The sequence below is a fragment of the Tenrec ecaudatus genome, chromosome 10 (assembly GCF_050624435.1).
Source record: "Tenrec ecaudatus isolate mTenEca1 chromosome 10, mTenEca1.hap1, whole genome shotgun sequence".
NCBI lineage: Eukaryota > Metazoa > Chordata > Mammalia > Afrosoricida > Tenrecidae > Tenrec > Tenrec ecaudatus.
Window position 1 is genome coordinate 88366358 of NC_134539.1, and position 17996 is coordinate 88384353.

At 44.9% G+C, this 17996-nt stretch overlaps 1 protein-coding gene and 1 pseudogene across 6 annotated transcripts in view; both read right to left on the reverse strand.

Annotated features, from left to right (window-relative positions):
- Positions 1 to 17996, reverse strand: part of TOM1L2 (target of myb1 like 2 membrane trafficking protein) — a 154154-nt gene that overhangs the window by 50348 nt on the left and 85810 nt on the right. The window lies entirely within an intron of this gene.
- LOC142460204 (protein FAM32A-like) lies at positions 11128 to 15583 on the reverse strand (annotated as a pseudogene).

Here is a 17996-nt window from a genome sequence, read left to right on the forward strand (position 1 = left end):
TTATCTGGTGTCAATTATAATGGCCCTTGTATGCGAGTAAGACAACACACACACACACACACACACACACACACAGAGCACATACCCTACATAACCTCCTTCTGTAACCAAAAGTGGTAAGTGCAAAATATTTCCCACTTTGGAGATGGTCTGTTTCTCATCAGCCAGGTAGCTTTATGATGGGTGTTCAATTTGAAGCCTGCCTGCTCCTCCCTGGCGCTGTGGGTTACATGTGGGACTGCTGACCGCGAGGTCAGCAATTCGAACCCACCAGGTACTCTGAACGAGAAAGATGAGGCTTTCTACTCCTGTAAAGAGCTACCGCCTCGGAGGGCCAAAGGCAGTTCTTGGCTGTTCTATAGGTTTGTCTGAGTCAGAGCTGACTGGATGGCAGTGAAAGGTGCTCCTCCCCAGTGAGAAAACCATTACTGCTCAGCAGATTCCAACTCATCACGACCCTATGAGAAAGACTAGAATTGCCCTACTTTCCAAAACTAGACATGTTTACAGGAGCAGACTTCCCATCAAGTGGCTGGTGGGTTCAAATGGCTAACCTTCTGGTTAGCAGCAAGATGGTTGACCATGGTGCCACTAGACTCTTCACCCGGGCCTTAGGCCCTCAGGAAAGAGTGGAACATATGATGGGTGCTGGCCAGCCAGCAGGTTTGAGTGTGAGCCTGAGCTCTGAGACGTTCTCCCTCTGGCCTGGGTACAGTCTCTCTCAGGCTCTCGTTCCTCATCTCATCTGTAAAGCAGATCTGTACAAAACAGCGCCTCTCTTACCAGGCTTCTGGGAGAACAGGGAAGAAGGTGTAAGGCACCTAGCCGAGGACCATGCACATGGGGCTCTGATGTGTGTTGTTGCTATGCAGAGAGCTGCGGCTACATTCAAACACCAAACTCCAAAAAGGCAAACTCACTGCTATCGAGTTGATTCGGACCCTACAGGACAGGGTACAATGGCCTCTGTGGGTTTATGAGACTGTAAATGTTTATGGGAGTAGAAAGCCTCATCTTTCTCCCAGGGAGCAGCTGGTGGTTTTGAACTGCTAACCTTGTGGTGAGCAGCCCAACTTGTAACCACTGTGCCATCAGGACTTCTGTCATCCAAGTACGGGGGCAGCTTATTTTGCCCCAGATGAGCTGTAGTCTGTAATTCACAGGTATCAGCAGGAAGGGTTTCTCCAGTTTCAAACATACCTCCCTGCACTGCAAACCAGCCCATATATGTACCCAGCCCTTCTTCCCTTGCCCACCAGGTCCACAGTCGGCCAGTGGGGAACAGCCCCCTTAGAAAGACAGCAGCAGCAGCCAGAAACATTTCTGACTGCTCAGGTATTCTTACTTGGTCCTCTCAGGATTGAACTCCGAGACCTCGCTGGAGGCCTAGCCGAATTGGCTGTAAAAGAAGGTCCACGCTAACACTTACTGCAGGCTCAGGACATGCAGGCACTGGGGTGGATCCTTCATCTAATAGAGAGCTGCATTTAATTCTCATCACGAATTAGTTCTCTTTAAAGTAGATATTGTTATCTCATTAGAAAAAAGTTAAGAGGCTTGGAAAGATGAAGCTACGGAGCTAGTCATCAATGCAGGCCAGTGTCAGAAGTAGGGGCCAGCAGACCAGTGTTCTCTGAGGCCACGCCCCCCCTACCCCCTCAGCTCTGCTTCAGGAGGAGCCGTGAGCCCCTGAGACATCAGGCGCAGGAGCCAGCTTTCACAATCCTCACCGGGTCTCCCCCCACCACCAAATAACCCTGGAAGGTGGGTACTGCCCCACTTGAAAGGGGAGGGAGCTGAGGCTCAGACAAATGAAATCCCTTAAGCCAAGAGTGGAGAGCTAAGCCTGCCTGGTCTCGCAGCTTCACACCAGTCAAGACTACCCTGTGCTGCGAGAGACAAGGTAGCCAGGTGGGCAAGGGAGGCTCTGGGACTGAGCAGCCTCATCCAGGGCTCCTGAGCAGCAGTAGCTTTCAGTCAGGTCAGGGAGTGATGGTGCTTGATCCTGGCCGGCCATGAGGGAACCAGAGTGCCTTCCTCACAGTGACGCAGGGGGGTGGGGGGGGGGCGGGGAGCAGGGGACAGGTTGTCACAGACAGGAACCAGAGGTGCAGAGGTGCTTGCTCTTCCTGCCCTCAAAGACCTTACCAAACTCACACCCAACTCATTGCCATCGAGTTGATGCCAACTCGTAGCGACCCTGTGGGGCAGGGTAAATCTGCTTCTGCGGGTTTCTGAGACTGTAAGTCTTTACAGGAGTAGAAAGCCCCAGCAGTGTCCTGAGGAGCGGTCGGCAGTTTCAAACTGCTGACCTTGCCGACTGAAGCTGAACGTATAACCACAATGTCACCCGGGTTCCTCAAAGAGGGCGCAGCCACCCTTCTTTCTGGCAGTCTCCTAAACCCTCTCACCCCCAGTGCAGACAGACACGAGTGGGCTGAGTTTGGGGGTGGGGTAGTGCCTTATTTCATGAAGGGAAGATGGAAAGGGAGGGAGGGGAGAGGGGGAGGCTGAGGGAAGGCAGGGGTGGGGGAAGGAGAACTGGACAAAGAAGAGCAGAGGGCTGAGGGTGGGCAGGCTGTGGGCACCAAAGGCCAGCGTACACACCTCCCCTTGTAGGGCCACATCCTGCAGTTTTTCTGAGGAGCAGACTCGGGAGCCTATACATCCCAGCCTGCGTTCTCAGGCTCAAGAATGCCACAGACAGCGGTGGCATGTGAGACAGAGCACCCCACAGCCCAGCAGAGCAGGAGGTGCTCCCTGGGCAGGGTGGGGCCCTTAGCCCGAGGAGACCAGGGGTCTATTTTAGGTGACTCTGTCACGGAACAAAAACCAAACTGAACTCGCTGCCATCACGTTGATTCCTATGCTATAGGACAGGGCAGAACTGCCCTGTGGGTTTCTGAGGCGGAAGCAAGCCTTCCTTTTCTCTCACAGAGTGACTTGCAGTTTCGAACGGCTGACCTTACGATTAGAAGCTCCGTCCCTAAAACGATAGGCCAACCTGCCCTGGTGGGTTGTGGGGCATAAAAGACATTGTAGCAATTCTCCAGATCTGTCCCAAATCCAAGAAGTAAGCAAAAAGGATCCTGTAAGGAAGAAGGAACCATGATTTCATAAGTAAAGTCCAAGTAAAGACCTCTTACTCACATGCTCGGTAAACACCAAAGATCCTGGGAGTACAGTGGAACGAGGAGTGGGAGAGCTGAGAGTGACTGACAGGCCACATAAAAACAAAGCCAGGAAAAATCACCCAGGAAGTAGACATGAGACCTTGCTGGGGCTGGGGGCAGGGGCTCTGGCTCTTTCCAAACTCCCCCAGAAGCACTGCTGGATCTGTAGTGGAGATCTGACCCATCGGGAAGGCTAAATGGTGCCTATGGTGCTCGGAAGCAGAAGGCAATCATTCTTTCCCAGAAAACATTCCACCTGGTCTAGCTGCCAGGAAGCTAGGTGCATAGAGAACTTTGCTGCCCACACCAGGAAAGGGCCCTCCCATAGCAACACCCATTCCTGATGTGTTTAGCCATTGGAAGAAATTTATTTTGGTTCATTCTGGGTTTAGTGAAATCCTTGGCTCAAATTCCAAAGAAAAAAAGCTTTCAGCTCCTTATTTCTCTTTTCTTCTTTATTAGTCTTGGCAGAGAAAATGCTCCTATTAAGTTCTGGGTTTTCATTTAGGGAAAAAAACCCAAACCATTTTTCTGCTTATAACAAACAAACAAAGCATAAGAATCACATGCCTATCTCAACAGATACAGAAAAGGTATCTGATAAAGGCCAACACCCATTCCTGATAAAAATTCTCAGCAAAGTGCAGTATGGCACCAATGAAACATACAACTTTCCTCTAGTTCTTTAATGCTTCCCCACCCCCACCAACTCCCACTATCATGACCTCAATTCTACCTTACAAATCCGACTAGACCAGAGCATGTACACTGGTACAGAAAAGAGCTGGAAACACAGGGAATCCAGGACAGATAAACCCCTCAGGACCAATAATGAGAGTAGCGATACCAGGAGGGTAAGGGGAAGATGGGGTAGAAAGAGGAAACTTAACACAATGATCTACATATAACCCCCTCCCTGGGGGATAGATAATAGAAAAGTGGGTGAAGGGAGACACCGGACAGTGTAAGACATGAAAAAATAATAATAATTTATAAATTATCAAGGGTTCATGAGGGAGGGGGCGTTATTAGGAGCTGATCCCAAGGGCTCAAATAGAAAGCAAATGTTTTGAGAATGATGATGGGAACAAATGTACAAATGTGCTTGGCACCATGGATGTGTATATTGATTGTGATAAGAATTGTGTGAGCTCCCAATTAAAAAAAAGATAGCGAATGTTCCTACAAATGTTTTGAAGCCCCCTTGTACATACAAAACCAACGGCCAACATTATACTTATTGGAAAGGGACTACAGCCTTCTCCCTGAGAAAGGGATCAGAACAAAGGTGGCCTTTATCGCCACTCACATGAACATTGCCCTGGAAACCTAGCTCATGCGAGACCACAAAAAGGGACATACAGGGCATAAAAACTGGGAAGAAACGAGTAAGACGATTCCTCCCCAGATGGCACCATTGTGAGGCTCCCTCACGTTGGTTCGGGCTCATAGGCCCATGCACACAGAAGGAAACTGCCTGGCCGTGCCCCGTGCCCACAACTGCTACGCTTGAGCCCAATGTGGCAATCACTGTGTTAGCCCATCTTGCCCAAGGTCTGCCTCTTTTTCGTTGCCCCTCTACTCTACCAAGAAGGATGCCCTTCCTCAATTGCAATTTCTTCCAAAAGTCATAGAATTCGAGTTTCTGTTCGTTGTGGAGTCAATTCCAACTCATAGCAACCCAATAGGACAGAAATAGCAGTCCCAGTGCATTTCCTCAGGGTTGTATCATCTATGGGAACGTATGACCAGGTCTTTTCCCTAGCAGAACCACTGCTGGCTTTGAATCACTGAGCTTTCAGTTAGCAGTAAAGGGCTTTGACCAGGAAGGTGCCACAAGGATGCTTTATAGGCCTTCTGTCAAATCATAAAAACTAAGGGTATACAACTAGGTGGACACCCCCCCACCCCACCCCCAGCAGAATGCCGAGGACAGCACTGAAGCTACAGCTTGGGGAGAGGGGCACATCTGATCATAGCACACAGGAGAAACAAAGAGGGATGGAGAGGGAAGGGAACACAGCCTGGTCCACCAAGACCCCGAGGATGATATTCCCACTCAGAGCAGATAAGGCACAGAGAGGACCACAGGGCCGGCCCCACCACTAGACACAACACCCCTCACTGACCCATAGTGCTGTGGGGAACAACACTGGAGACACAGTGCGGGCATAGTGCCAATCTGACCCCATCACATGGGGCGAAACACTAGGGCGTGCAACAGAGCAGCAGGGGGAGCACAGTGAGGAAACCTCCGGGGAAGACCAAAAATAGACTTTGGAGGCAGAGCGTGGCACCCCATCAGACTCGACTGGAAAACACTTGTGTAAAGGCCAACAAAAAGATCTTGAACTATTTATAGGCTTCCATTTTTGTCAGTGGCTTTCTTTTTGTTGCTGTTATTTTTTGTTGTTATTACTGCTTTGTTGGTTTTGACTTCCTTCGTTGTTTTGTTTGGCTTTGCCTGGTTTTGTGCTTATTAATGTCTCTGCATGTCTACCTAGATAAGATAGGCAGGATCAACAATTTGGGGTGAAAAGAACGGGACCAATGGTTCTGGGGGGATACAGGAGAAGAGGAAGTGGGAGAAAGAAAGGAGGGGGGAAACCAACCCAGGGACAAGGAACAACAAATGAACTAAAATCGATAGAGAGAAGTGGGGCTTAATCAAGGGCAACGTAGCAATGAGGAAATACTAAACCCGAAAGAAGGCCTAACATGATGGTGGAACAAGAGCAGTGGTTCTCAACCTTCGTAATGCCTTGACCCTTTCATACAGTTCCTCATGGTGTGGTGACCCCCAACCATAAAATTATTTTTGTTGCTACTTCATAACTGTAATTTTGCTACTGTTATGAATCGTAATATAAATATCTGATGTGCAGGATGTATTTCATTGTTACAAATTGAACATAATTAAAGCATAGTGATGAATTACAAAATATGTAATTATATATTGTGAAATATTTATTTCTAATTACAAATAAATGAAATTTTGTCTTGAAGCATGGGTAACAATCTTAATATAACAGCGGTAAACTACATTGCTACATTTTGCGACAGTATGCATAAAAAGTCAATGTCAGTGTGGAGGTTGAGATAGCTTCTTTCTCACCAGATCAGCATATCTGCATGTGGGCGGACCCATCTGGAGACGGTTTGAGGAGCAGTGTCTTGGTTTCCTAAGACCATTGGAAATATGTGTTTTCCAATGGTCTTAGGAGACCCCTGTGAAAGGGTCGTCCCAAAGGGGTCATGACCCACAGGTTAAGAAACACTGGACAAGAGGAAAGTAAAAGGAAATAGAGGAAAGAACTAGGAGCAAAGGACATTTATAGAGGTTTAAATACAGGCATGTACATATGTAAATATATTTATATATAACGAGAGGGGAATAGATCTATATACTTATATGAACATGTTAAGAATTAAAGTTGCAGATGGACATTGGGTCTTGACTCAAGTACTCCCTCAACACAAGAACACTTTGTTCTAATAATCCGGCATTCTGTGATGCTCATCTTCCTAACATGATCACTGAAGACAAAATGGGTGCATAAGCAAATGTGGTGAAGAAAGCTGATGGTGCCTGGCTATCAAAAGATATAGCATCTGGAGTCTTAAAGACTTGAAGGTAAACAAGCAGTCATCTAGTTCAGAAGCAACAAAGCCCACATGGAAGAAGAATACCAGCCTCTGTGATCACGAGGTATCAAAGGGATCAGGTATCAGTTGACTAATACCCAGAACAAAATCATATCCAATGTAAATGGGAGTGTGGGGCTGTGGAGTGAAGACCCAAAGTCCATCTGGAGACAACTGGACATCCCCATACAGAAGGGTCAAAAGGAAGAGATGAGCCAGTCAGGGTGCAGTATAGCACCGATGAAGCACACAACTTTCCTCTAGTTCTTTGGTGCGTCCTTCCCCCCCCCACTATTATGCCCTCCATTCTACCAAATAGATTGAATTAGACCAGAGGATGCACATTGCTACAGCTATGAGCCTGAAACACAGGGAATCCAAGAGAGATAAACCCCTCAGGGGCAGCAATGAGAGTAGAGATACCAGGAGGATAAGGGGAAGGTGGGGGAAGAAAGGGACAATCGATGACAAGGATCAACAAATAACCCCCTCCCAGGGGGACGAACAATGGAAAAGTGGGTGAAGGGCAACAGAGGATAATGTAAGATATGAAAATAATAATCTATAACTTATCAAGGGTTCAGGAGGGAGGGAGGAGGAAAAGTGAGGAGCTGATGTCAGGGGCTCAAGTAGAGAGAAAATGCTTTGAGAATGATGAGGGCTCTGCAGGTCTCTCTAGATAAGACAGGCTGGATGAACAATCTGGAGGAGAAAACAACGCGACGGATGGTTCTGGGGGCTATGGGGCAAGGGGAGGTGGGGGAAAGGAAGTGGGTGTTAACAACCCCAGGGACAAGGAAACAACAAGTGATCTAAAATTGATGGTGAGGAGGGTGTAGGAGGCCTGGTAGGGCTTGATTAAGGGCAATGTAACCGAGAAGAGTTACTGAAAGCTGAATGAAGGCTGAGCATGATAGGAAAATAAAGGAATAAATAGCATGAAGGAAATAAAGGAAGGAACCAGGAGGCAAAGGCATTTATAGAGGTCTAAATACAGGCATGCACATATGTAAGTATATATGATGATGGGAAAATAGATCTATGTGCATATATTTAAAGGCTTAGTATTAAAGTAGCAGATGGACATTGGGCCTCTACTCAAGTACTCCCTCAATGCAAGAACATTTTGTTATATTAAACTGGCATTCCATGATGCTCACCTTCCTGACATGGTCACTGAAGACAAAGCGAGTGCATAAGCAAATGTGGTGAAGAAAGCTGATGGTGCCTGGCTATCAAAAGAGATAGCAACTGGGGTCTTAAAGGCTTGAAGATAAACAAGCGGCCATCTAGCTGAGAAGCAACAAAGCCCACATGAAAGAAGCACATCAGCCTGTGTGATCACAAGGTATCGATAGGTATCAGGCATCAAAGAACAAATGAGGGGGAGTGTGCAGTGGAGACCCAAAGCCCATCTGTAGACAACTGGACATCTCCTTACGGAAGGGTCACAGGGAGGAGATGAGTCACTCAGGGTGCAGTATACCACCAATGAAACATACAACTTTCCTCTAGTTCTTAAATGCTTCCCCCCTCTCCACTATCATGATCCCAATTCTACCTTACAAATCTGGCTAGACCAGAGGATGTACACTGGTACAGAAAAGAACTGGAAACACAGGGAATCCAGGACAGATAAACCCCTCAGAACCAATAATGAGAGTAGTGATACCAGGAGGGTATGGGGAAGGTGGGGAAGAAAGGGGGAACCGATCACAACGATCTACATACAACCCTCTCCCTGGGGGATGGACAACAGAAAAGTGGGTGAAGGGAGACATTGGACAGTGTAAGACATGAAAAAAAATAATTTATAAATTATCAAGGGTTTGTGAGGGAAGAAGAATGGGGGGAGGGGGGAAATGAGGAGCTGATACCAAGAGCTCAAGTAGAAAGAAAATGTTTTGAGAATGATGGCAACAACTAAAAAAAAGAGAGAGAGAGAGAATGATGGCAACAAATGTACAAATGTGCTTGACACAATAGATGGATGCATGGACTATGGTAAGAGTTGTATGAGACACCCCCACCCTTCACACCCCACACTTCCCAGAAAAAAAAAAAAAGTTGTATGAGCCCCCAACAAAATGATTTTTTTAAAAATAGAGAAAGAGGAAACTGCTGATAATATCCATTAATAATAGGAATGTGGAATGTACAAAGTAAAAATCAAAGAAAAATGGAAGCTGTCAAAAATAAATGAAATGTCTGAAGATCGAGATCACAGGCATTAGTGAGTTGGGAAAAAAAAGAAAGAAAATGAAGATGGCAACATAAGTGCAAATATGCTTGACATAATGGATGAATGTATGGCTTGTATAAGAGATGTAAGAGCCCCCAATAAAAGTATTTAATAAAAAAATAATAAGGGTATATAGATGTTAAGCATTGTTTATAACTAATTTCAAGCAACTAATATCCACAGAATTAAGTTCATCTTTCATGGGGGTAATGATTATAGACTGAAGAAGCAGACAAAGAAACTCAAACTACATTGAGAAAAATGTAAACTTTCAGTTTGTAAAGAAAAGTAAATATGTCAAATGCATAAATTCTTCTTAGGTCTTCCTTACTCAATGTCCAACTTTCATAAATAAATGTAGCAATGGAAAATACCATGGCTTGGGTCAGGCACACCTTATTCCTCAAAGTAAAATTCTTACTTTTCAATAAGAGGTCTCCTGCAGCAGAGTTACACAATGCAGCATATCTTTTGATCTCTTCACTGGTGCTTCCATGAACAGACTGTGGGTCCAAGCAAGACAAAACCCTTGACAACTTCGATCTTTTTTCCATTTATCATGATGCTAAATATTAGTCCAGTTGTGAGGATTTTGGTTTTCTTTACATTGAGTTGTTATCCAATGCTGAAGGCTGAAATTCTTGATCTTCATCAGCAAATATTTCAATTCCTCCTCACTTTCAGCAAACAAGTTTCTGTCATCTACATACCACAGGTTAGTAAGCCTTCCTCCAGCCCTGATGCTTTATTCTTCTTCATACAATCCAGCTTCTCTGATTATTTGCTCAGATGGCGCTATTAGATACATAGAAAATCTCAGCAGTTTCATAAGAAAAACGCCGAAACTAGTAAAAAAAGATTTCAGCAAACTGGCAGGATACAAGATCAACACACAAAACTTAGCCGAATTCCTCTACACAAACAAAGAGAACTCTGAAATCAGGAAAACAATACCATTTACAACAGTCTGCAAGAAGATAAAATTCATAGGAATAAATCTAAGTAGGAACATAAAAGGTTTGTACAAAGAAAACTGCATAATACTACCATAAGAAACCACAAGAGACTTGCTAAATAGAAAAACATCCTATGCTCAGGAATAGGAAAACGTAACATTGTGAAAATGTCGATACTACCCAACGTGATCTAGAGATATAATGAAATCCCAATCCAAATACCAACAACATTCTTTAAAGAGGTGGAAAAACCAATCACCAACTTTATTTGTAAAAGACACAGACTGCAGATAAGAAAAGCATTATTGGGGAGGGGGGAACGGGGAGGGAGGGGTTAGGGAAAAATAAGGAAAATGAGCTGATTCCAGGAACCCAAGTGGAAGGCGAATTTTGAGAATGACGAGGTCAACGAATGTATTAACAGTGCTTTACTCAATTGATGTACGTATGGATTGTGATAAGAGTTGTATGAGCCCCAATAAAATGATTTTTTTAAAAAAGCATTATTGACGAAGAGCAACAAGTTTGGAGACCTCACATCCCTGCCCTCAGAAGTTTACTACATAGCCATGGTACTCCAAACAGCCTGACATATAGACCAATGGAACAGAACCAAGAACCCAAAATTTAACCCCAAAATAAAAGAAATGACCTATGTGCATCATCAAAGGTTGAATTGATAAACAAACGGTAAACATACATAATTGGAATACAGCACGGTGATAAAGAATAACGAGGAACCACAAAACATCTCACACAGAGATGAATTTGGAAGACGTTATGCTGAGTGAAATAAGTCCCACACAAAGGAACAAATACTGCATGAGGCCACTATTATAAAAAGTCAAGAACAGATTTACACACAGAAATTTGTTTACCAGGAAATAGAAGGGCGAGAGTGAAAAAGCACTAACTAGACAGTAGACAAGAGTGAATTCTAAACCTTACCTAATTCACAATAAAGAGTTCTTTTTGCTCATTTTTAAAGAGTTAATTCTAGTGAAAGGAAAGTCAATTGCCAATCTGGGAGAAGTCGGCCGAATGTGGCCACGGCAAAGGAAGCAAGAAAGAAGAGAGGGCGACTACAGTAAACTGGGAGGACGGCGCACCATCAGGCGGCGCTCTGTTGTAAACAGGGGTACGATGAGCCTGAACAGATTGGGTGGCACCCGACAACATGGAAACTCGATAACATATAAAGTCCTGCAGCAGCAGTAACAACTACTACTAAGTTACGAGTAAACACATAGGCAATTAGATTATTTTAATTATCTAATAGTACGGTAGTTCCCAGATGGTAACAGATGGTAGTTAGATGATCTTATGTCAACTTGAATTTTTATGAAAATGTAGAGGTGGAGGTTCAACCTGTCAATCGGGTTACATCCTGATGATGCTCCTGTGGGGCGGGGGGGTGTCCTTCTTATAGAAGAAACTGGGACCTTCCTCTCTCTCTGCTTCTCTGCCTTCCTGCCTGCTGAGACTCTGCCTTGAAGGGTGGGCCCATGTGGGCCACCCAATCCTGCGAGCTGTGGGTGCCCTGTTTCCACTGACCTTGGACCCACAGGACTCTGCACCCATTGGCTTGTGGTGGTCTTCCTGCTCCCCAGTTCAGCATTCTGTGCCATCAGCCTGCATCTACTGGAGTCTGCAGAGGGACGCATGGACTAGCATCTGACTTATGGACTTGAGTTGAACTGGGTTGGGATGCCTATTTATATATAGTTACTTCTTGACACAGAGCTCTTTCAGTATATATGTGTCACTGGATTTGTTTCTCTAGAAAACCCAGCCTACCGCAGTAAACAGGCATGCTAAATAGGTAAGGGGTCATGAGAAGTACACATAGGTATGAGTGGATATTGCTACATTCTTATTTGCACATGCTGCATGTATACTCACATACTAACCAGACCCTATTATTGTGATTGTAGTTAGATGCCATTAAGTCAGTTTTGACTCATAGTACCCTACGTACAACGGTACTGAGCACTCCTGCCTGGTTCTGTACCATCCTCGAAGTTGCTGTTGTGTTTCAGCCCATTGCTGCAGTTAGTGTGTGCAGCGTCCCGTTGTGGCTTTTCCTCGTTTTTGTTGACCCTCTGCTTTATCAATAGTAATGTACCTTTCCCAGGGACTGGTCTCTCCTGATAACATGTTCAAAGTATGAGAGATGAATTCTTTTCTACAGAACATTCATTCTAAGGAACATTCTTGCTGTCCTTCCTCTTAAGACAGACTTGCTTATTATTCTGGAAGGCCATGGTTCTGTCTGTGTTCTTCACCAACACCATCATTCAAAGGCATCGGTTCTTCGCCAGCCTTCCTTAGTCACTGTCCAGTTTTCCCAGGCCAATGAGGGGATTGACAATATCACAGCTTTGGTCATCTTGACTCCCACTTCACAGAAATCTTCTGCGGCAGATTTGGCCATCCAATGCACTGGCTGATTTCTTGACCGCTGCTTCCATGAATGGTGGCTGTGGATCCAAAGTAAATTGAAATCCTTGTCATCTTCGATTCTTTCTCCGTTTGGTTTGTTTTTGTGGTGTTGCATACTGGTCCAGTTGTGAAGACTTGGTTTCTTTACATTGAATTGTAACCCATGAACCCTGGTGGTACAGTGAGTTACATGCTGGGCTGTTAACTGAAGGTCAGCAGTTTGGAACCACCAGTGGCTCAGTGGGAGAAAGATGAGGCTTTCTACTTCCATACAGTTTTACAGTCTCTGCCCTACAGGGTCACTATGAGTTGGAATTGACTCGATGGCAGTTCAATTAGGGTGGTTTTTTTGTCTGGTGAGTTGATGCTTTCTGCATCATTAAATATTTTGCCCATAAAATCCTTTAATATTGCAACTCAAGGCTTAAACTTTTTTTCTCTCCAGCTGGAGATGTAGAATATGTTCTTCTCCATTTTCTAGCCCTGGGTCTTTGCGCATTTTATTATAACGCTCTACTTTGTCTTCTCAAGCGGTTTTGAAATTCCTGTTCAGCTCTTTTCCTTCACCATTTCTTCCATTTGCTTTAGTCATTCCCCATTCAAGGGCAAGTTTCAGAGCCTCTTTTTGAAGTCCACATTGGCATTTTCTTTCTTTCCTGTGCTTTGAATGTTTTGTTTTCTTCATGTGTGATGCTTGGTGTCATCCCTCAATTCATTAGTGTTTTCTGTATCAAATCTGTTCTTTGGATCGTCTTGAAATTCTAGTAGGATATTCAAGGCTGTATTTTCGTTCTCATGGACGCGTCTTTATTTTCTTCAGCTTTAACCTGAACTCTCATAAGAGACACTGATGGGATATTCCACAGTTGGCCCCCGGGGTCTTGTTTTGGATGGTGATTGTGGTAGTTATAGAATGGTTTGTCAATTTGAGGATTAAGAATGAAGGGATGCAGTCTAGCCTGTCTATCAGATCATAGCCAGTGAGCCCTCTGTGTGGGCATGGCCTTCTCCTAAGAATTCTGAGAATTTCGGTGTTTCCTCCTTGGAGGCAGAAGACATTTTCTCTCTCTGCTGACTTCTTGCGAGACATCCCTGAGGAGAAGCCACATGGACCTACCCTGATGCAGCCCTGGGGACTGGAGAAGCCACGTAGAGATCCCTGCCAACACTGAGATGCTTGCAATGCCACTGGATCCAAAGAGTTTCTTTCAATAATTCAATCACATCAAGAATAGCTGTACAATTATCACCACAGTCAAGTCTAGAATATTTTCTTCTTCCTTGTACTCATTATTAATGTAATTATTTTTTCTATGTGGCAAAAATATACACCACAAAACATTCTCCAATTCCACAACTTCCACATGTATAATTCAGTGTCATTGATTATATTCTTCATGCTTTAGAACCATTATTGATATCATTTCCAAATTATGCCACCACCATTAACATAAACTTAATGCCCCCTAGGCAATAACTCTTTCTCTTTCACCCATGGTACCCATTGATCCAAGTTTGATTTCTTTTTTAAGTAGTTTTCTTGATATTCTTGTATGATTCACACACATCATACACTTCCATGGTTAAACTGCTTGTAAAAAGTTTTATATACACCATCACAATCAGTTCTAGTGCTCCCTACCCCTCCTGCATTCATTGTTTGCTCCCCAAATCCCCTTACCCTTCCCACCCTCCCTCTCCCCTCCGTGTCCCCATAAGCCCTTGCATCAGTTATTGTCTCTATGTATCCACCCCTTCTGTGCTTAACAGACTGGGACAATAAGAAACAAAACCAAAACAAAATGGAAAGAAGAAAATAATAATAATACAAAGATTAAACAGATTTTAAAAAGATACTTAAAAGGCCAGAGAAGAAATTTCTTTTTGGGAACAGGTGAGAACTACTTCAGCCTAGAGCAAATTCAGGTTGGGTGAAGAGGGAGGGCAAATGACCAAGTATCATGTGATACCATGGCTCGAGTCACCATAATCGAGTTTACAGTAATCTCTGTCCGATAGTAAAGCTGCTCGAGCCCCTCCTCTGGGGCTAGAGGGGATCTGCCAGAGGCGTCATCTGACTCGATGCTCTGCAGATGGGTTTTGGGGTCCCACTGTCCTCCATGGCCTTCTACAAATCGGGTGTGCACAATTTAAGCTCCGATACTTTTTCCTTCATCATATATGGATTGTGTTATTGTCATCTTTGGATCACACAGGCTGATGGACTTCTGTGTGGGCTTAGTTGACTCCTCACTTATATGGCTACTTTTTTGAAGCCTTTAAGACCCAATTGATAGCCAGGCACCATCTGCTTTCTTCATCACACTTTGCTGAAGCTCCCTTTCCTTCAGTGATCATTTCATGAAGGTGAGTATCAAGATCAATCTTGAAATGATCTTTTTATGTGAATATGATGCTATTCCTCTTAAATGTATCATTCCTAGCACAGTAAAACATATGACTGTCTGATTCAAAATGTTCAATAACAGTTCATTTAGCTCATTAACGCCTGTTGATTTTTTTCGCCCCCACAGTTTACTGGCATGTAATTCACATATTATGCAATTCAACAGTTCAATCACATCAAGAAGAGTTGTGTAATAATCACCACAATCATTTAAAAAAACTTTTTTCATTCTTTTTTTTTTTTTGTCTTCAAGCGAAAGGACAGTCTTATTTTAATCGAAGTGCAGAAGGAGTGAACAGTCTCACACGCAGGCACAGGTATGAGAATGCTTCTGGAAAATGCCGAAGGGACCAGGCTCAAGCGCCAAACCCAGGGGCTGAGCGGCCACTTGGTCCAGCTGACTTTGGGGATGTCACAGTGCTCCGTGAGCGTGTCCAGGGGTCTGTTGAAGTCCTCCACTCTCTGTTTGTGGGTTTTAGACGCTTTCCTCAGGATCCTTTCCCTTTGCCGCTTCGCCTGCATCTTCTCGAAGGCCACCTGGGCCGGGTCCGCTTGTCCAGGCCACGTCGCTTCTCCTCCTCGTTCTTGTTGTTCGTTCCCATCGCTTCCAGAAGTTTCGCCTTGTCTTTGACCTTCTTTTTCTTCTTCCGTTTAGTTACGCCGAGCTCTGTGATGCTTTCAACTTCAGGGGTCCCTTGTGGACCTCCATTTTTTTCATTCTTATACTCATCATTATTAGCTCCACATTTCCCCCAGCCTCCCCTGCCATGCCCCCAAGGAATCCAGTTACTGTCGCTACAAATTTACCTATCCTGGGTTTTATATTCAGAAAACATTAATGGGGAAAAACTCCCAGCTAACAACAATAACAAAGTAAAACAGATAAAAAAAACCTCAAAGCAGAAAATATTAAAAACTAGAACAAATTTAAACGAATCATAAGGGGGCTCAATTGATAGGGTAATACATTTTAACCTAACTGCATCTTCAACAATTCACTTTCCAATGTTTATTGATCTTTACTGTGTTCCATTTCATGTTTGATGACTTCCAATTTTCTTAGATTCATATTTCATACACTCCATGTTCCAATTATTAAGGGATGCTTACAGCTGTTTCTTCTTGTTTCACCATCAGCAGGTGAACATCCTGAAGATCCGCTCCATTCACAGCATCACCGTTGGGTCTCCCTTGATGAGGCGACTCTTCCTCCAGTCATACAGTGAATGCCTTCCACCCAAGAGGCTCCTCGTCCACCACTATACTAAACAATGTCCTCGCTACTCGGAAGGCTGTTAGTGACTAATCCTTCAGAAATGGATTGCCTAATCCTTCCTCCTTGTCTGTTCCTACTTTGGAAGCTCCATGGATGACCTTGCTGGTATTTGCAATACCGCTGACATAGCTTCCAGAATCATCCCGGCAACATGTAAGCTACCACACTTTGACAAATGGACGGGCAAGAGCACAGCATACAGGGGCACAACGATAAAAACAATTTAGTCATACGGACTGCACCATAAAATCTGAATGCTAAGGACTCTAGGTCAATTAGTAAAATACAGTTCAAAAAGATAATCCTTTACATCTTGGTCTGGTGACGAGGATCTTGGGTTTCAAAAACTTTAAGTGGCTCTCTAAGAAGCAACTATTAGTCTCTTCCTGCTTGGAACATAGGAGACTGAAAAAAAAGAAGAAGGGAACTCAAAGAAACAATTAGTCGAATTATGTCTTAAGTGACAGCCTCCTTTAACTAGAGACCAGAATAAGTAGATGGTTCCTGGCTATCACTAGTGACCACTGTGGCAGTTACATTATCTGTTTTCAATTTGAGAGGACTAAGAGAGTAGGGGTGGAGTTTAGCCTGTCAATCAGGTTTCTGCTCGATGCCCTCATTGGAGGCACTAAGGAGATGAATAGCTCGCTGGAGGCAGGACACAGGCTCTCTCCCTGTGAGACATTGCAGCTGACAAGACACATGGAACTGTGCTAGTGCCCTAAGCTGGAGGAGCCACGTGGAGACCCCTGCCAGGGCCAAGATGCTTACGCCACTGGATCCTCAAGACTTCCCACCCACTAGCCTGTGATCTTCCTGCATTGCATGTGTTTTGTGAGTCGGAAGAGGACTTTATAGGTTAGTATCAGACACATGTTCACATTTAGCACAAAAAATGTTTAAAATTATTTTTCTTGGGGAAGCATTTTGCACCTGTCTGGGATAAGTAATCAGCTATTCCAACCGGTCATAGACACCATCATGGAGCACAGGCGTAGTTCGTGTGATAGGCACGGTGGCCCAGATATCGCCACATGCCTCTGAAACAGCTCCCTGGGAAGCCACACCGTGTCTTTCCTTAGGGAAGGGCCCAGACCTAGTCTGTCCTTGCCAGGGGTCCTGTGGGGGACCTTCGGGAGATGATGACTAGTTTCCACTCTAAGTGACTGGTCTTTGTGACTGAAATCTGGGCCCACTAACTCCTTTGCTCCAAGACCTCCGCTGAGCACCAGTTTCCTGAACCGTCCAAGGAGATGATGAAGCCTATGCTGGAAGGCTCTCATAAACATAGCAGCCCTGGTGGTGTATGGGCTATGCTTGGGCTGCTAACCAAAAAGGCAGGAGTTCTAAATCACCAGGGGCTCCGAGCGGGAAAGATGGCTTCTCCTAAAGATCTCAGCTGCCGAACCCACAGAGGCAGCTCTACTTGGCCTACTGGGCTGCTAGGAGTTGGAACTCACTTGATGGCATGCAGTTTGAGGTGGGTTTTTGTTGGTTGGTTGCTTGGTTTGGTTTCAGTTCTAAGCATCTACAATATATCTGAAAAGCTGGGCACAGCCCCTGCCCCGCCCTGGGAAGGTGGCAGGTGGGAGGGATGTTATAGCCAGTCTCCTGCTCGGTCAGAGCTGGCTAAGGGCTGGCGGGGAGCCAAGCCCAGGACACTGCCTTCTCATTCTGCTGGTCAACTGTGTTCACTGTGTGCACTCACCTCTGTTCCAGAGGAGGGTAGGGTCACTGAGCCACAAAGCTTGACTGAGCACAGTCGCTGGCTGCAGCCCACAGAGTGCTGAGTGTGAACGAGCAGGGAAAGCAGACGGGGTTTCTCATGGACTTCCCACCCCTGGGTGGAGCAAAT